Raw genomic sequence first — 18,352 nt, 5'->3', positions numbered from 1 at the left:
AAGGAAAGGGCAGCAGGTGACCGATCAGCAGGAGAGATGAGGTGAACAGTCCATTAGATGCATGATTTAGCTTAAGTTAAAGCTGCTGAATGAAAACTAAGAGATGCTAATGTGGCCAGGGGACACAGTAGAAATATTTCCTTGGGGGACAAATTCTTTGATTTTTTTCCTCTTGTACATTTTTTCCTTTCGTCTTCTCTTTTCATATTGACCACCCATACATTTGTTTGCACACCTGGAAGTTGTCCCACACAGTATGCATAAAGCTGTTCCAGAAATCCAGTTTGAGGCATAAGGGCCTGATCCTGTAAATACCTCCTACTTGAATAACCCCACTGAAGTCTATGGTCGACTCATGAGAGTAAAGTGAGAAGGATTAGGCCCTCAATGGCTCTCACACTGAATGTATACAAAAATCCACATTTTTAATCACACAAGTGAGTTCAGATCAAAATAGAGCTGTTTTGTTAGAATTGAAACAACAAGGAGTCTGGTGGCACCTTAAAGACTAACAGATTTATTTGGGCATAAGCTTTCGTGGGTAAAACACCACTTCAGATGCATGGAGTGAAAATTACAAATGCAGGTGTAACCCTTCTGCCCGTCAGAGTTGGCAGCAACAAGGGCCGGGTTCAATATCTAGGGGTTCCATTCCAATAACACAATGCAAATCGGCTCGAGCCCCCACCCAGTGACCTGGGACAAATGTATACCACCCCCGCTGGGCGCCTCCCAGAGGCAATACTTCCCCTCTCACAAGCACATAGTCTGAGTGTAGCAAAAGTCTTTTAATAACAGAGAGAAACAATGTGGCATTATGTTGGGGAAACACCACCAACAGGATTCATAATACAACCCCTGAGCAAAAAAAACCCACCCCAGGCAAATTGGGGCATGCCCTTTTCCCTTTGGTTCTTGAGTCCAGCAACCCCAAATCACCCAAAGTCCCAAAAGTCCAATGCCCCAAAAGTCTCTGTCCCTGGTCAGGGCAGCCCCAGAGTTCGAAAGTTTATCTGCGGAGCTTTACCTCCCAACCTGGGTGGAAATGGGACGGGGGTAAGAGGCACCTTACGTGATCTGAAGCTGACCGCCCCATAGCTCCATAGCGGCGCTCCACTCCGCCAGCCGCCCCACGAACTCCTTCGCTCAGCTGCGCTCCGCTCCGCCAGCCGCCCCACGAACTCCTTCGCTCAGCTGCGCTCTGCTCCGCCAGCCGCCCCACGAACTCCTTCGCTCAGCTGCGCTCCGCTCCGCTCCGCCAGCCGCCCCACGAACTCCTTCACTCAGCTCCACGGCCCACAAGCAGCTCCTGCCATCCACACACTGCGCCGCGTTGAACTGCTTCACCAGCCGTCCCGCAAACTGCTCCACAATATATCTTCAGGCTCCCCCACTACTTAACACAACACTCAGTGATTTCAGCTCTTAGGTGAATTCAGCTTATAATAGGGGAGCCCCAGTGCTGGTGCACTGTCAGCCTAAAGTGAGCTCAGCAGCCTATAACTAGACTTCTAATGAAATCAAAATTAGCTCTGATATTCCACAGTGGAGAGAGGAGGAAGTGCAATTAGCATGTAAGGCCCTCACCAAGGGGCCCATGCCACCAAGTATTAATACTTGTCCCCAGCCTCTCTCCATTCACACAGTTTTGGAACCCATGACCCTTGCCTAGCGAGTGCTACTTAGTTGATGGTGAATCCCTCCATCATAACAAAAGGCCACGTACAGTTCCAAGCACAGTTCCCATAATCAGGGTAATAACAATTTATTCTTCCTGCCCCAATAACAGAGACACTGGGGATCCCACAGCAGCCAAAGTGACCATTTGGGCAGCTATGGTCTCATTCTAGGCGTGGTGGGTGTGCCTATGCAAATGAGATCGGCCCCTGAAGTTCTTTTCCACAACTTGCCACACCTCACCACCAGATGTCAGGGTGGAGCTCATCCTGACACTGCTTACACAGGCATGATATGATGACACATGAAGGGAAGGGAGTTACCTCACAAGTGGAGAACCAGTGTTGACAGAGCCGATTCGATCAGGGTGGATGTAGCCCACTCCAAATAATAGATGAAGAGGTGTCAATTCTAGGGGAGGCAAAGCTGCTTTTGTAATGAGCCAGCCACTCCCAGTCCCTATTCAAGCCCAGATTAATGGTATTAAATTTGCAAATGAATTTTAGTTCTGCTGTTTCTCTTTGAAGTCTGTTTCTGAAGTTTTATTGTTCAAGTATAGCTACTTTTAAGTCTGTTATGGAATATCCAGGAAGATTGAAGTGTTCTCCTACTGGCTGTTGTATGTTACCATTCCTGATGTCCGATTTGTGTCCATTCATTCTTTTATGAAGGGACTGTCTGGTTTGGCCAATGTACATGGCAGAGGGGCATTGCTGGCAAATGATGGCATATATAACATTAGTAGACGTGCAGGTGAATGAGCCTCTGATGGTGTGGCTGTTGTGGTCGGGTCCTCTGATGGTGTCGCTAGAGTAGATATGGGGACAGAGTAGGCAACGAGGTTTGCTACAGGGGTTTGTTCCTGGGTTAGTGTTTCTGTGGTGTGGTGTGTAGAGTTGCTGGTGAGTATTTGCTTCAGGTTGGGGGGATGTCTCTAAGCGAGGACTGGCCTGCCTCCCAAGGTCTGTGAGAGTTAGGAATCGTTTTCCAGGATAGGTTGTAGATCATTGATAATGTGCTGGAGAGGTTTTAGCTGGGGGCTGTACGTGATACCTGGTGGTATTCTGTTATTTTCCTTGTTGGGCCTGTCCTGTAGTAGGTGATTTCAGGGTACCCGTCTCGCTCTGTCAATCTGTTTCCTCACTTCCCTGGGTGGGTATTGTAGTTTTCAGAATGCTTGATAAAGATCTTGTAGGTGTTTGTCTCTGTTTGAGGGATTGGAGCAAATTCAGTTGTATCTTAGGGCTTGGGTGTAGACAGTGGATCGTGTGATGTGTCCTGGATGGAAGCTGGAGGTAAGTATAGCAGTCAGCAGGTTTCCGGTATAGGGTGGTATTTGTGACCATTGCTTATTTGCACTGTAGTGTCCAGGAAGTGGATCTCTTGTGTGGACTGGTCCAGGCTGAGGTTGATGGTGGGGTGGAAATTGTTGAAATCCAGGTGGAATTCTTCAAGGGCCTCCTTCCCGTGGGTCCATATGATGAAGATGTCATCAATGTAGCGCAAGTAAAGGGGTACTAGGGGACAAGAGCTGAGGAAGCGTTGTTCTAAGTCAGCCATAAAAATGTTGGCTTACTGTGCGGCCATGCGGGTACCCATAGCAGTGCCACTGACTTGAAGATATAGGTCGTCCCCAAATCTGAAATGGTTGTGGGTGAGGACAAAGTCACAAAGCTCAGCCACCAGGTGTGGTGGCCTCATCAGGGATAGAATTGAGGCAACCTTCTCCCACTATCCTTTGTTCCTGTTAAACATCTTTAAAAGGGGAACCGTGAAAACTTTTCATGTTCTTATTTTGGGTAACAGGTTCAAAAGAATTATCTTTATCCAAAACACCACTGTGCAAGTCTCCCTTTCTAATTTAGTTTATCTATCTGTTTGGCCCCCACTACCATAATTTCTGAGCACCTCACAGTCTTTATTGTGTTTGTTGTCACAACAGTCCTGTGAGGTAGGGTAATGCTGCTCTCCCTGTTTTTATTGGTTGGGAACTGAGGCACAGAGAGATTAAGGCCTTAATGCACAAAAGGAGTTAGGCACCTAGAAAATCACTGTGATTCACAAAGCCTGAGTTGGGCATCTTGTACAACGAATAGGGAGAGAATAGGCGCCTTAGAGTGCAATTCACAAAAGCTAGCACACCACCTAAGCAATGCCAATGAGAAGGATGTGTGCCCCCCTCTCAGAGATAGGTGCCTAAATCCTGGCTCCAGGGAGGTGCCTTGGGATTCTCAGTTGCAAAATGTCTCTTGGTGGTAAGTGCCTACACAGTTAGCAAGAAGCTGGGAAAGAGGAAGGTAACGTCCCTCATATCTTTTAGCCCAGTGGTTAGGGTACTCACCTGGGATGTGGGAGACATACAATCCAAGTCCCCACTCTGCCTGATGGGAAGAAGGAATTTGAGCAAGTATCTGCCACCTCTCAGGTGAGTGGCCTACCCTTCGGGTTGCAGGACTCCCTGAGATTCTGTCCTGTTGAAGCTCTTGCACTCTGAATAAATAATGGAAGAGTCAGTGGAGCAGGGGGACTAGATCCTGAGTCTCCCAACTCAGTGCTCTAACCGCCAGGCAACAATTGGATTCTCATGAGGGTGTGCTCATTCTAATTTGTTTGTTCACTCACTCTCTTTCAAAGAGTCATTTGAGCTAGAGAGATAACCCAGGCCTGAGACTAACTCTATTGCCTGGCGCTTAGAGCACTCACCAGGTGTGTAGAAGACCCATGATCTCATCTTCTTCTCCAGTGACTCTAATAATTTATTCACAGTGGAACAGCGTCAAAAGGAGAAATCCTTAAAAAATCTGAATGAAGTAAGTCGAAAAGGGTTCCAAACCATTGTTTTAAGGAAATGAAATGCATAGGAAATTAAATAATCACAATGTTTATTATTCCATTGTGAACAAAATACAGATTCATGTGGGGAAAGAAAGACCAAAGAGAATGTTTGTTTGTTTTGCATCCTTATGGTCAAACATCTGAGGTACGTTTGCTTTCTCTGTGCTGTGCTGCAACTGCATGAAAGAAATCATTGCAACATGAAAAACAGAAAACACCAGGAAGCAATTCTTTCCTGCTGTTTCCACTTTAACATGAATTTTTTTAACACCTTTGTTGGAGTCCAAATGTCTGGTGTAATATCAAATCAGTCAGGATTACAATCAGACATTTTACATGCTTTTGGGTTAATCTGTAGTTTACTCTTGAGGGTTGTTCACTTGCACACTGATAATTTAGCAATGTTTTTTACACAACTGCAATCACCCAGTGCTTCATCTCCTAAACTAAAAGAGGTGACTTATTGCTCTGTGATTGTGGAAAGAATTCCCTTCCCAATAAATACAACTAGGTGTTTCAAGCAGCTGCTCCAGCTTTTAGGTGAACTCCTGCCAGGCTTTGTTTATGTGATGTATTTTTTAATAGTGCTTGGAGAAAACAATAAAAATAGCAGGGGAATCATTTGTCATTTTTCTCCTGTAGTGTTCTACATTCTGTGAAGAATTAGAAAAGTTCTGTACTGTTCACATTGTGTGACAGGTTTTGCCAGTTCAAGTCAGTCTCTTTTACAGGCATGGCAACTACAATTCATTATTCAGCTCTGCATTAATTACACAGCAGGCTGAGCTTCCACTTGTTCAAGTTATGTGGCAGTGTAGCCCAATGTCCTTATTACAAGCCATCATTGTCGGACAGGTTATACAGAAGCTCTGTGAGAGAATCTGATCCTCATTGCTTTTTTACTTGATTTAAGTTGAATGCTGAGAGAGATTTTGCTTTAGGGTCAGTGACTAAGGCATCTGGATTGCTGAAGGATTTTTGATTCTTAAACTCTGGCGGAGGTGATTAGGTGGAGCTGGTTTTCCTGGAATTGTAGGGTAGATTTTCCTGTTGTGTTTCAGCGTCCACTGTCTCACAGTTACAGACACAGTCACAGTATCGCTCCAGGATTACTAGGACAGTGGTAGCTGCTACCATCTGGCCGTTTTGGCCTGTCAGTATTTTTTGAGTGGGTCAACGTGGTCTTTCTCTACAGAAATGTATCAGCCAAAAGAACTAGGGCGAAATCCATCGGTGGGTATGTGAGTTGATACGTTCTTGAGGGTTGGAACAGATACTTAAATTCTCAACGGCGAGATTACATTTTCCATTTTCAAAAATATTTTCAAATGTGTTTAACAATATGGTAATGCAGCATTTTATGTTTTTGTGCTATTATAGAAAATGATCTTCTCTATATGGAAAGCTTAACAAAAATGTTTCTCAGTAATAAGCTATTTTAAATTTGTGTGAATGTTGTTGTTGTTTTATCAATTGGTGTTAAGCTACTAAAGAAGCCTGGAAAATAGGCATCTTCATTCTGGTAAATGCAACTTTATAGTTTTGGTTTAAAAAGTATCCAATAAAGGGCGAGGTAGCACATTTTCCCTCAGTTCTCTCATTTAAACATGAAATTTCCTACAGCCCTCTACCGTGCTTGTGCAAAGTCTTTGAAATCACCTTTTGATATAAAATATTAATTTGTTACCAATCAAGTTACATAATCTAAAACTTTGACATGTACTAGGCTAATGTCCTAGAGATACATGTTAGAAGGATAAACTTTCTTTTAGCACCAGTATGGTCAACGTGGTATAGAAGACAGCTTGAGCATGTAAACTATTTTATTTATGTGTGATTGAAGTAATGCCCACCAGATGTACTATATATATTCAGTGAAACCAGGAGTGTGTATGAGCCACAATTACTGAGTTTCTAATCTATATTTCCCAGTAGGATATTTCAAACTGAACAATTGTCTGTCTAAGGGCAAGATAATCTGACATTCGGAGAGGTCCATTTTTAAAGTAGCTATTTAAAAATCTAATAGATAATGATGCTAGGGTGTGTGTATGTTGTGGGGAGTGCGGGTGGGGGTGGGGCTGGAACTGTACAGCTACATGCCAGTAATTCTATCCATCATGTTACTCGTTTTCAACCAGTAAAAGTTAAGGGTCACTGTACTCTGATAATTAACCAGAAATGTATAACATGCCCTAGGTCTAGAAAGTTGAACCAAATTAAAGGAGATTTTACATTTTGTTGGTGAATGGCATTGCAAAGAGCTGTAACTTTAAGTATTTGTTTTTCTCATGCTGTCATCAGAAGTAATTAGATACTGTTGTGATGGGTGCTATAGAAAATTTTGTGGTAGAAAGACAGAATATCTATTTAGTGTACTGATGCAACCATTCTGTATAGAGAATAATTTTGCTTTTGTTTATTCCTTTTCACTCTCTGTCTCTCCACTGTAAGGTGTTATACTGGACGGTTGTCTCTATGACATCAGTCACTACCCCAGGTAGCAACATTTAATGGATAATTTCCTTTTTTTTTCTTTCTTTACTCTCCTTTTCTACCTTTTTAGAGAGGTGCTGAGCACAAGCATCCCCCAATGATTTCATATGGGCACTCTGCACCTCTCCGGATAAGAATTATAATGAGAACATAAGGAAAGCAGTACTGAGCAAATGCTGTACCACACATTGCATCTTGGCTTTAAAATGCGTGGCTAGAGAGAAATGAGAATCGAGCACCAACTCCCAACTATTCTGAGACTGAGTAATAAGATTTCTGAAAATCCTGTATTTACGCAGTAAAATTTAGCTCAGATGCGACACCCAGCTATCAATGAGGTTCTGCTTTTGTGCAACCTTCCAGGTGGATTGAGGCAGATGATTTCCTCCAAGGTCAAATAGTAAATGACTTTACTCAGATTAGAACTGAGTATCCTCTGGCTTCCCAGCCTTTTCTATGTGCTGGAACTAAGGGTATGGGGCGGGGGTGCTCCAGCACCGTCTGGCTTGAAGTGGTTTCCATTATATACAGGGTTTACAGATTGGTTCGAGGTCTCTCAGCGCCCCCACTATAAAAATTGTTCCAGCACCCCTGCAGTCTTTGTTTTGACTGCTGTTCCCACCCAGCCCCACAAAATCTCCTTGCTCTCCTATATTTTTTTTCTTTCTGAAATGAGCCAATAGCGTTTGGCACTTTTAATTGTCTGAGTTACACACTGTTACTGATACTGTTCTTTCATTTGCTGCTTTTAATTCTTTAGCTAGAAGTACTAAAGCTATTCTGCATGGCTGCTAAAAACCCTCAAGGCGAGATTGTATGGTTGTGGGCAATTGTTTGTTTTGTCTCACCGTTCTCCTTACAAGGGATGCAAATACAAAAAAGAAAATACTTGAGATTGCCAAGGTTCATGTTTCGTGGGGAGATGTTACCTTTAAGTTCCCACAAAATAAGAGGGTGGACATGCCTCTGTGAGACAGTGAAGCATTGCAGGCTCTTTCTGTCAGCAGGTGGCTTTTGCAAGCTGTTCTCAAACAAAGTCCACAGACAAGGAAAAGTAGGGTGACCAGACAGAAAGTGTGAAAAATCAGGACGGGGGTGGGGGGTAATAGGCTCCTACATAAGGCAAAGCCCCAAATATCAGGACTGTCCCTGTAAAATTAGGACATCCGATCACCCTAAGGTAAAGTAAAGAACTCCCCTCTTTGCCAAGATTGGGCTTTATTAACAAAGTGGTAAGACTGAGACTTTTACATCTCACCCTGAGTAAGGGGCAGTGCATAGCAGACCAGGGAATGAATTATGACAACAAATTGTAATTTCTTTCAAGACTCATCCTTGCTCCAAGGAGGAAGAAAGGTGCTATTGGCATTACCAGTAGTTGATTATTTCCCCCTGTGTTGGCTGAGATATGCTGGTCAGCAAATCGACCAGCTGCACAGTGGACTTAAGAGGGAGAAAGAGTCTTACACTTGCTTACTTGTCTGCATAGAGTTATAACAGCAAATCACTACCTTGTCCAAATAAATTAACAATAAGATACTAAACTGAGGCTCAAGCTTTCTCTCCAGGCTTGGCTGTTCTTAGGGTTCCTACTTAGAGTGCTCAGCCCACACCCTAGATCTTTTCTCTGTAGGAAATTATCCCCACCTTTCTCATATTCAGTGGAGATAAGAAGCTGCCTGCCTCAGTGATACAGCAGAACCTCCTTACTTTTGAATGGAATAGAACAGAACCCTTTCCCAGCAGAATCAACACCTGCTAACAGGGAGGGTTGTTTCACTGCCAGCCTGTTATACTCTCATTGTGCTATACCAGAGGTGACTCTTGGCCTGTAACTAAATTGAGTTTCCTCCTCATTCTGTAACTGGCTAAAGCTGAATGGAAATGAGATGGGCGCAGCAGACAATAATGAAAAGGAGATAGCCATCTTTGAGATACTCCTGACCCAAAGACATATTTTTTCTTGTTCTTGGGATTCAGGATTTCAACAAAGATATTTGTAAATTCTCCATGGAGGAAATCAGGAAGCCTGGAGACAGTTGTTTTGCAAATCTTAGTCAATTACACTAAAGTGTAACTGACATAAGGCACAAAAATACATACTGGGATTGGGTTCTGCTGCTTGTTCTGCAATTGACTTTCTATGAGGACATCGCAAGTCAGTGTCTTAGCTCATAGAGCCTGAACCATGCTAGGAAGATGGGTAGGAGGTATACAACAGTGGTTCTTAACCAGGGGCCTGGGAACCCCTGGGGAGCCGCGAGCAGGTTTCAGCTGGTCTGCTAAGCCAGGCCAGCATTAGACTCACTGGGGCCCAGGGCAGAAAGCAGAAGCCTCGCCACCTGGGGTGAAGCCTGGGGCCCTGAGACCACCACCTGGGGCTGAAGCCAAAGCCTGAACAATGTAGCTTCACGGGGGCCCCAGTGGTGTGGGGCCCCAGGCAATTGCCTTGCTTGCTACCCCCTGATGCTAGCCTTTGCTTTTTTAAGCAGAAAGCCAGTTAGTGTGGCACAGGTGGGCCGTGGAGTTTTTATAGCATGTTGGGAAGGGCCTCAGAAAGAAAAAGGTTGAGAACGCCTGGTGTAGAACACTGTCCTGAAACCGTTCTGCCTGCATGGGCCAGAGTGGGAGCGTCCTTACTAGGATTGCCGATTTTGGTTGGACGTATTCTTGGAAGTTTCATCACATGACATTATCTTTAATTAAAGATTAATCTTTAATTTCTGGAGACTCCAGGAGAATCCTGGAGGGTTGGCAACCCTAGTCCTTCCTGCTGTCCTCTGTTACAGCTAATGACTGCATTCCTCTCAGAGCTGTCTCACAGACACCAGGCCATATGTGTGAGGGGCTCAGATCACAATCTTGCCACCACACAGACATGTGTAGTGTCTGTCCGCCCTTTGTTCTCTCAGGAGACAAGCAGCCAAATTTAGCTGTCTGTCTCCTGCACAGATAGCAGGGCTCTCTGAGCCCTATATTCCTCCCCTACAACAGTGCATCTTTAACAGAGCAGCTATAGTTTGCCCCTTATCCTCTCTATGTCATAGTCAATCGGTAAAATAGGGACCTACCTCACTGGGGCCACATGAGGCTCAGTGGATTAGGTCCAAACTCTCCTCTCAGCTACACTGCTACAACTTTACCAACTTTGCCCCTTAAAGTTTGTAAAATGATTTGGGTCCTTGAATGAAAGTGTGTGCAAAGGGAAAATCATTTTTGTTGTTGCTCATTTTAATTCTACTTAAATACTTACTTAAGTGATTTACAGTTTTTAAAATCTTTCCCCCTCAACTTACCTTAGCAATACAGTCTTCATTTGAAAATACATTTATTTGTCTTATACAGGCACTCAGAGGAACATACAGAAAGGAATTATAAGTGTGATAGACATACAATTGGAATAAAATGTTCAATATTGGATTGGGAAAACTTGTAAAAGCCAGTGAGCTGATTCTTTTCATAGTGGTTGCAAATGTGCAGAGTATAATACTGAGAACACATTTCTGGTCTGTTAGAATAAAAATACACTTTCTTTATGGGACTTTTCAGCTATCACATGTGAGGAGCAGAAAGCAAGGCAGAGAGGTTGATGGGATATGCCTGGTGGGTAGGATGGAGATTAGTTTAAAAAAGCAAGAGCTTTATTTAGCCAATATTGCATCTGTACATTGAACTTCCAGTCTGTTTAAATTCTAAAAGCCCCGTGAGATGTGAGGTCATAACTTGACTGTTGCAGCTCCCCGAACACCTCTTACTGCTATTTTAAAGGCTCTGTGTGATGTGAGAACAGACCCTCGGTTTCTTCTGACAGTTTATGATTCATGGTCAAAGTTTAGGATGGTTATGAATTTAAATATGGTGTTTACCCTTGTAGTGCTAGGTTCCCCCTCGAGTCTTTTTAAGTACATGGTCGTTGTCACCCATAATGCCATTACACTGACCAAAAAGCAAAGTGAAGTGCCCAATTTTTGCAGCTGTATAACTAGAGAAACATTTGAAATTAATCTCTTTTCATTCATTAATTCTTTTCATGGAGAGGTGAGAATTATTTTTATGTAAGAGTCTTTTAGCTGGTGTAAATCAGTCAAGTTAATGGAGCTCAATCATGAGGTCAGTGGAGTTATGGTGATTTACACCAGCTGAGGATCTAGCCCTTTGTTTTCAGCATTCCACATTTCAGCATCATACACCTAAAAATATAGAACTATTGGACACACATGAATATTAAACAATTCAGAGCATTTAATTTTTAAAACATACAGAAGCATATTAAAATATATATCTGCTATTCTATTTTAGGTTTCAGAGTAACAGCCATGTTAGTCTGTATTCGCAAAAAGAAAAGGAGTACTTGTGGCACCTTAGAGACTAACCAATTTATTTGAGCATAAGCTTTCGTGAGCTACAGCTCACTTCATCGGATGCATACTGTGGAAAATACAAAAGATGTTTTTATACACACAAACCATGTTTATCACTACAAAAGGTTTTCTCTCCCTCCACCCCACTCTCCTGCTGGGAATAGCTTATCTAAAGTGATCACTCTCCTTACAATGTGTATGATAATCAAGGTGGGCCATTTCCAGCACAAATCCAGGTTTTCTTACCACTCTCCCCCACAACCCCCCCCCCCCCCCACACACACACAAACCCACTCTCCTGTTGGTAATAGCTTATCCAAAGCGATCACTCTCCTAGCCCTTTGGGGCTTTACTGTATATGGTCATTCTTGATTTTTTTCAGTTTTTAACGTAAGGCTCAAAGAATATTCTAGTTCCCAGATGATTATTAGATCCCAGTTTGGTAAACGAATGTGTGTTTTTTCTATTGAAGATTCCACTCCTGTGAGGTGCTGAGCATTCTCAGTCCCGCTGATGTCAACTTGCAGGATTGGGCCTTTAGAACATGTGTTCTGTAACTGACATATGACTTTCCACAGACAGAATGATGCCCTCAGGACTATGTTCAACCACAAGTGGTGTGGAGGATGTGCTTTTGCTGTATTTGTTAACATCTCTTAAATGTTCCAAAAAATGTAAACTGTTACAAATATTATGACATATCCTATGTAGTTTACTTGTGGACAAAACAGTTAATTATTCCTTTGGCAATGAAAATATATGAATAATGTGAAATATTCACATGAAAAATATGACATTCACTTGTGGCAAAAGCTGTTGAATGAATACTCTCCTTTTGTAGTTTTATTAACCCTCAGTTTTACGATATAAATGAGGAAGAGAGTTCTCTGCAGTAAACGGAGGCTTATATGTAATGATGACTAGCTTTCCCTAATGTAGTGAATGCGTCTCTTCCCAAAGTATTAGGAATAATTTGATTATCAGCTACATGTGGATGGTTGCAGTCCTTTAAAAATATGTCTATGTCAAAGTAATGAAATGCATAAATAATTATTAACAGCACTAGTTAATCACAGACCTCAATTATCTGAGATATAAAAGTTGAAAGTAGTTAATGGATTAGGGGCAAACATTAGGTTGTGAGTGTTCTTTAATAGCATTAGGAATACTTCTTGAATCTGATGCCACATGTTCTAACTGTTCCCTAAAATGATTCTATTTATATCCATCAGGAGAAGGAAAACTACAAAATAGATTTTCTTTCTTCAGAGCTAGTACTAGAAATTCCAAATGTATCAATTACAGATGAGACAGGTTTTCTTTCTTGCCTCTTTCAGTGCCCATATCCGATTCTATGATAAGAATGTAAACACTTAACTACACTTTACTGTGCATTTATACAACATCCTGCTAACCTGAAAAACAGACATTGCCTATTATGATGTTACTTTGTGTCAGCACTAGAAGACACACACCCATGTGCGCACGCACACACTAATTCTGCCTTTGACTCCATTTCCAAATTTCACTCAACTTCATTATAAACAGTTTCTATACAGTACATTCTTTGTGTGTGGTATCTATAAAGGTTTTGCAACTTATTTTATAACTGCCATTCTTGGATTAACATAACATGGTAATGTATATAATAAGGACCTTTTTATATTAATTTTTAATTTTTAAAGTTTGAAAGACCTTTCTACAAAAAAAATAATTGCATCAGCAGGTGTTTCATGTCTAATTCCCCAGTCTTGCATGCTTATGTACCTGTATGGCTTTTACACATGTGAGTTATTCCCACTGAATTTAAGTACATCACAGGTGCTGGAAGGATGGCAAGAGTGGGGGGAGCAAATCCCTCTCTCCCCCCCCGAGTCCCACCCTATTGTAGCCTCTGCCTTCCCGGAGCCCCTGCTCCCCCCCACACACACATACTCTCCCTGCTGACCAGCCTGAAGCCCTCTGGTGATGTGTTCTTCCTGTTTCCCAGACCCAGCGGGTTCCCGGCACCAAGAAGAGCCTCCACTGTAGTTTTGGTAGCTGACAGGTGAGGGCCAAGCTGCTGGCATGTGGCTCAGTGCAGAGTGGGACCCAGGTGCCAGCCAACCAGGCCAGGTTACAAACTGCTGCCTCCCAGCCAAGTTTTAAAGGTGGGGAGGGGGAACCATAGCCCTTTGGGTGCCCGGAACCTTTGTAGAATTGGGGGTGGGGAGGGAGGCAAGGCCAAAGTGGCAGAGGAATTAATATTTAAATATCCCACAGACAGCATATATGTTTCTTTTGTTAAAAAGTGGGGTGGCCATGGCACCCTAACCACCCCCTCCCCCCCCCCGGTTTTAGTGCTGGTGACACGCGTCAATGTTTGCAGCATGGGCCCTGACATTGCAGTACTGAAATCCGGATATGTTGTCAGTAACTGTTGCTAGGAAAAATGCCAATGGAAACTGCTTTGGGTATATTTAGGATATGATTCACCAACACATGAAAAACTGAAATCTTGTTAGTGAGGAGACACATCAGAGAATCTCCAGATATAGCACAACACACCTTTTTTGCTTCTGAATAAATACAGTTTTACCAAGTTGCACAGTCTTACATGCACCGGAAGACAGTGGAGAGCGGCAGCTGGTTGCAGCTGCTTCAGCAAGTGTAGGACTGCTCAAGGACAGCCCTTACTTATGCCACTGGCTCAAGAACCTTATGCCAGTGGAGGATCAAGAGTAGCAGAGATCCATTCTGCCACATTGATACCTATCCCATCTTGTCCGTGACCTGCCCCTGACACACCCTCTCCTTCCACTCCCTCTGAAGAATGGGCAACTGTATGGAAGCATTCGAGCCACCTCTGCTAACTTTACTCCAGTAGAGGGTTATTCTCCATTGACTTTGTGACGCAAAGTGTCCTTAGTTAACTAGAGCCTCTAGCCTATTATTTTTAAGTATAGTTTTACTTTTTAGTATAATTTTACCTCAGTTATAAAATTATCACTCTTCAAAAATTAGCAATACGTAGTCTTGTCCTGAATGTATTGGGTCAAAATGGTGGATGACATTATCTGGTAGTAATGATATTCTTATGTAGTTAATGCTAAAGAGAAAAAAAACAGGCACTCAGATGTTGTGGTGATGAGTATAAAATAGGTAGGAAGATAGAACGGTTCTTAAATCTACCTGCAGAGATAGTTTCAGCTTCTTGGTATGTGTAGGGACTTTAAAGTATTTCATTGTTGTTGCACTCCTAGGACCAAAGAAAAGTAGAGAAGAAATACTCAGAAGTACAATGTTATCATTGTACTTTGGTCTGTAACCTTAAACAAATTGTTTAAGGGGTTAAATGCAATGTCACCTCAAGGAGGAATACTAACACACGTGTAGGGTGCATTGGATTTTTTCTCTGTTTGCTATAATAGCTGCAAAATACTTACTAGAGCCAAGAAGAATATGTTACATTCTCCTCAGTGAATGTATTTTTGGGTCTTGATCGTGCTCTCATTGAAATAAATTGCAAGAGTCTTAATTACTTTAATGGCACAGGCGCTGGATATTGTCAATGAAGAAGTGTTAGGCTTTTTGACCAAAAATAGATGTATAGAATTGTGAGTTTTAAAAAGATATGATTTTCCACTATGAACATTTTCTCTCTAAATGTAGCTCTTTATATTCATGCATTTCATTCATATCCAACTAATAATATACAGTTCAAAGACACATTCTTCTTGGACTTCTGTTTTTTCTTAAATCATAATACCCCTGCTCTGTGTGTTTAAATTGCACTTAAATAAAAAGATAAAGCATAGAAATAATAAAGTAAACATAGTAATAAAATCATATTGCAGATCATAATAGTAATGAAACAATCATATAAAGGAAGAATTTTCCACTGTACTCCGCTCGTACTTGACACTTGCGAGTTAAAGTAAATTAGTCAAATTTCAGTTTAAATTGTCCATTTCTCTTTCTTTTTTTCTAGGGAGCTTGAGGATGCTCTCCTCATGGAATTAAAAGGAGTTATCACCAACTCAAAGTTCTTCAATTTGTCTTAAAACAATGGGTCAAATCCTGGCCCATTGAAGTCATAGGAAGGGAGTTTTGTCACTGATTTCAGTGACATTTCACCCTTTAAGGGCCAACATTCTATTTCCAGCATATTTCATACACTGCATTTCTGTGAGAGGAGATTCAGACTTCCAAATGTTCTGTTTCCTCTGAGGTTTCTTCCATTCAGGTTCCCAAGAATTCAGTCTGACTCCAATCTCATCACACAGGATCCTTTATTTGGTATACAACAGGGGTTCTCAACCTCTTTCTTTCTGAGGCCCCACTCCCCAACATTCTATAAAAATTCCATGGACCACTTGTGCCACAATATCTAGTTTTCTGCACAAAAAAGCCGGGGCTGGCATTAGGAGTAGTAAGCAGGGCAATTGCCTGGGGCCCCATGCTACAGGGGCTCTCGCAAAGCTACATTGCCCAGGGCTCCAGGCTTCAGCCCCATCAGATGGGGCTTCGGTTTTCTGCCCTGGACCCTAGCGAGTCTAACACTGGCCCTGCTGGCGGACCTCCTGAAACTTGCTCACGGTCCTCCAGGATGAGAGCCACTGGTATACAGCAAAGCTACGCTGCTGAGTATCAGATTCAAGCGTAGTGGTTGAGCATAGGGCATACCACATAGCCACAGCAAACCTTTTCCTTTTATATACATTCATACATCACATTGCATTTATTATACGTTGCATCACATGTTTTGGGATTGGCTTGGTTACTTTGTAGGAACTAATCTCTGTGCAGCATGCTCTGTCCATGCACAACTTACTGTTTACCTCATCTTTACATTCCCAATTTATCCATTGTTCCCAATTTATCCATTGGACATTTGTAAATGGTTCCCTCTTATCTTAGCTAGAACAAACATTCTATTTTTAGCCTGCTGATCCTAATCCTGTCTCCCAAAAAGTGAGACCTCACCCATGTCCAATTACTCATGTCAAACCAGGTCTACATTCAGTTCTTATTGAAGTAGGTTTCCCAGCTAGAAATAATATTAATGTTTTAGCATTTGCTATTTCACTGTTGTCGATTGCTAAAATTACTTCTTGTGAGTTGAACTTAGTATTTCTCATTGCAATAATATTTTTAGCCTGTAATTCTAAAGTTTTTGAAATTACCAAATTATATATTCCAAGTTCTTTCCACTATTGCTGTTTTTCCTGCACTGGTTGGGTGGCAGTAATTTTACAAACTACAGCTTTGTAAAGCCACAACAGAATCTATTATAAATCATTTATACTGAATTTTTGTTTCTATGATAATACACTTGGCATATGGGGTGGTTTTTTGGGGTTTTTTTTTCTATTGGTATTAAAGTGCAGTCTTCCAATTTCAAGAGGTTAGAAGTTTTCCAGAAAGCTCATGAAAGTGAAAGTTCATACATGAAAATTTGAGAAAAATGGCATTGGGTTTTAAGAGACTTTGTGGATGGATTGCTAACATGACCTGCACTGAATTGTTTAAAAATACAATAGAAGGATTGTAATAGTAAAGTAATAGCAGGATTGTAGTTGGTTAGATACTCCTATTTGGATTGTCTTTAGCATACTCTGTCCCTCTTACAGCTTACATTAGTTTTTGGTTCAGTTACAGAGGCAGTGGTAATGAAAAATGCAGTGTTATTAAAAGTAAATGTCATTGGTAGCTACAAAGGAGAGGAGGTGCAGATGATTTTGCTAGAGGTTTTAGCAATATTTGGTACAAGGGGACATATATCATTTATTGAGCTCCCTCGGTGTGTTCAATTCTGAACAAACAGGAAGACAGGTCTCTAAGGCCAGATTTTGATGCCCTTACTCTCACGGAGTAGTGCTACTCAAGGAGTAAGTTACCATTCAGTAAAAAGAAAAGGATACTAGTGGCACCTTAGAGACTAACCAATTTATTTGGGCATAAGCTTTCGTGAGCTACAGCTCACTTCAGCGGATGCATTCAGTGGAATACATCTGATTAAGTGAGCTGTAGCTCACGAAAGCTTATGCTCAAATAAATTGGTTAGTCTCTAAGGTGCCACAAGTACTCCTTTTCTTTTTGCGAATACAGACTAACACGGTTGCTACTCTGAAACTTACCATTCAGTGTGAATAAAGGTATCAGAATCTGATCCTACATCAGACTTGGACAAAATAGTCTATAAACACCTTTCTGAAGCACTGGGTAAGCTCCAGCCTTTGGATCAGTGGTGCATATACCTCCTTGTTTATCTGTAGTTGACTATCATTAAAAGCCATTTGTTTCAAGGAGGCAACTGAACAGAGATAAGGACGTCACCTGCCACACACTGAGCCAGCGGGATTTCCATATATAAAAGGAAGCATGGGAGAAGCCCCAAATCCTAAACAATTATAAGAAAGAAACGCTGAAGGTCAGTGTGTTTTCACTGAAATGCCAGTATAGAAGTAACAATTAGGTTTGCTGGCTTAAAACCTTGGCTTCTGCCAACCATAAATCCCCTTCTCTTATTTTCAGTTCATCATATAAAATACAGGATAAATGGGTGATGAGATATTCTGTTGTGGTGTGGGAATGAATTCAAACAGCATGAATGAGGTTTTGATCATCTGGATCTGTCATGGAACAGTGAATGAAGAAAAGAAAAGAGACACTGTTCTTCATCTGCAGAATATGCTTTCATCTTTTGTGTGCTGTGTGACTGTGGTTGATGTGAGAGTGGCGGGTTATCATTGCACCCATGTCAAATCAACAGGTCTTTAATTTTTAACAGGCACAGCATGTATTTCTGGCATTTGATGGATAGTTATAACTGAATTAGACAGTGGCAAAGTGAACTTTAGTTGAACCAAGATCATCAGCACAGTAGACCTGAAAATTAAGACTTGTGATGAGGTCAGTGCGTTTTTAAAATCTTCAGAGCTTTTGGCATATATCTGGATGACTGCAAAGGACCAAAAACATCTCTGGAACTGAAGCCTCAG

General features: G+C 41.8%; 1 protein-coding gene across 5 annotated transcripts in view; it reads left to right on the top strand.

The window, feature by feature from the left end:
* MID1 (midline 1) overlaps positions 1-18,352 on the top strand; it is a 325,456-nt gene that overhangs the window by 181,855 nt on the left and 125,249 nt on the right. Inside the window, exon 1 of one of the 5 annotated variants that reach the window (XM_084649322.1) lies at positions 5,580-5,745. The exons of the other annotated variants lie outside the window; for them this stretch is intronic. The gene's annotated coding sequence lies outside the window, so the exon portion shown is untranslated. Of the gene's footprint in view, positions 1-5,579; positions 5,746-18,352 lie in introns of those variants that run through there. 5 annotated transcript variants of the gene reach the window in all.

This window comes from Lepidochelys olivacea, assembly GCF_965140295.1.
Source record: "Lepidochelys olivacea isolate rLepOli2 genome assembly, chromosome: 1".
NCBI lineage: Eukaryota > Metazoa > Chordata > Testudines > Cheloniidae > Lepidochelys > Lepidochelys olivacea.
Note: the sequence above shows the minus strand (reverse complement) of the source record. Positions and strands in the feature narration are given on the sequence as shown.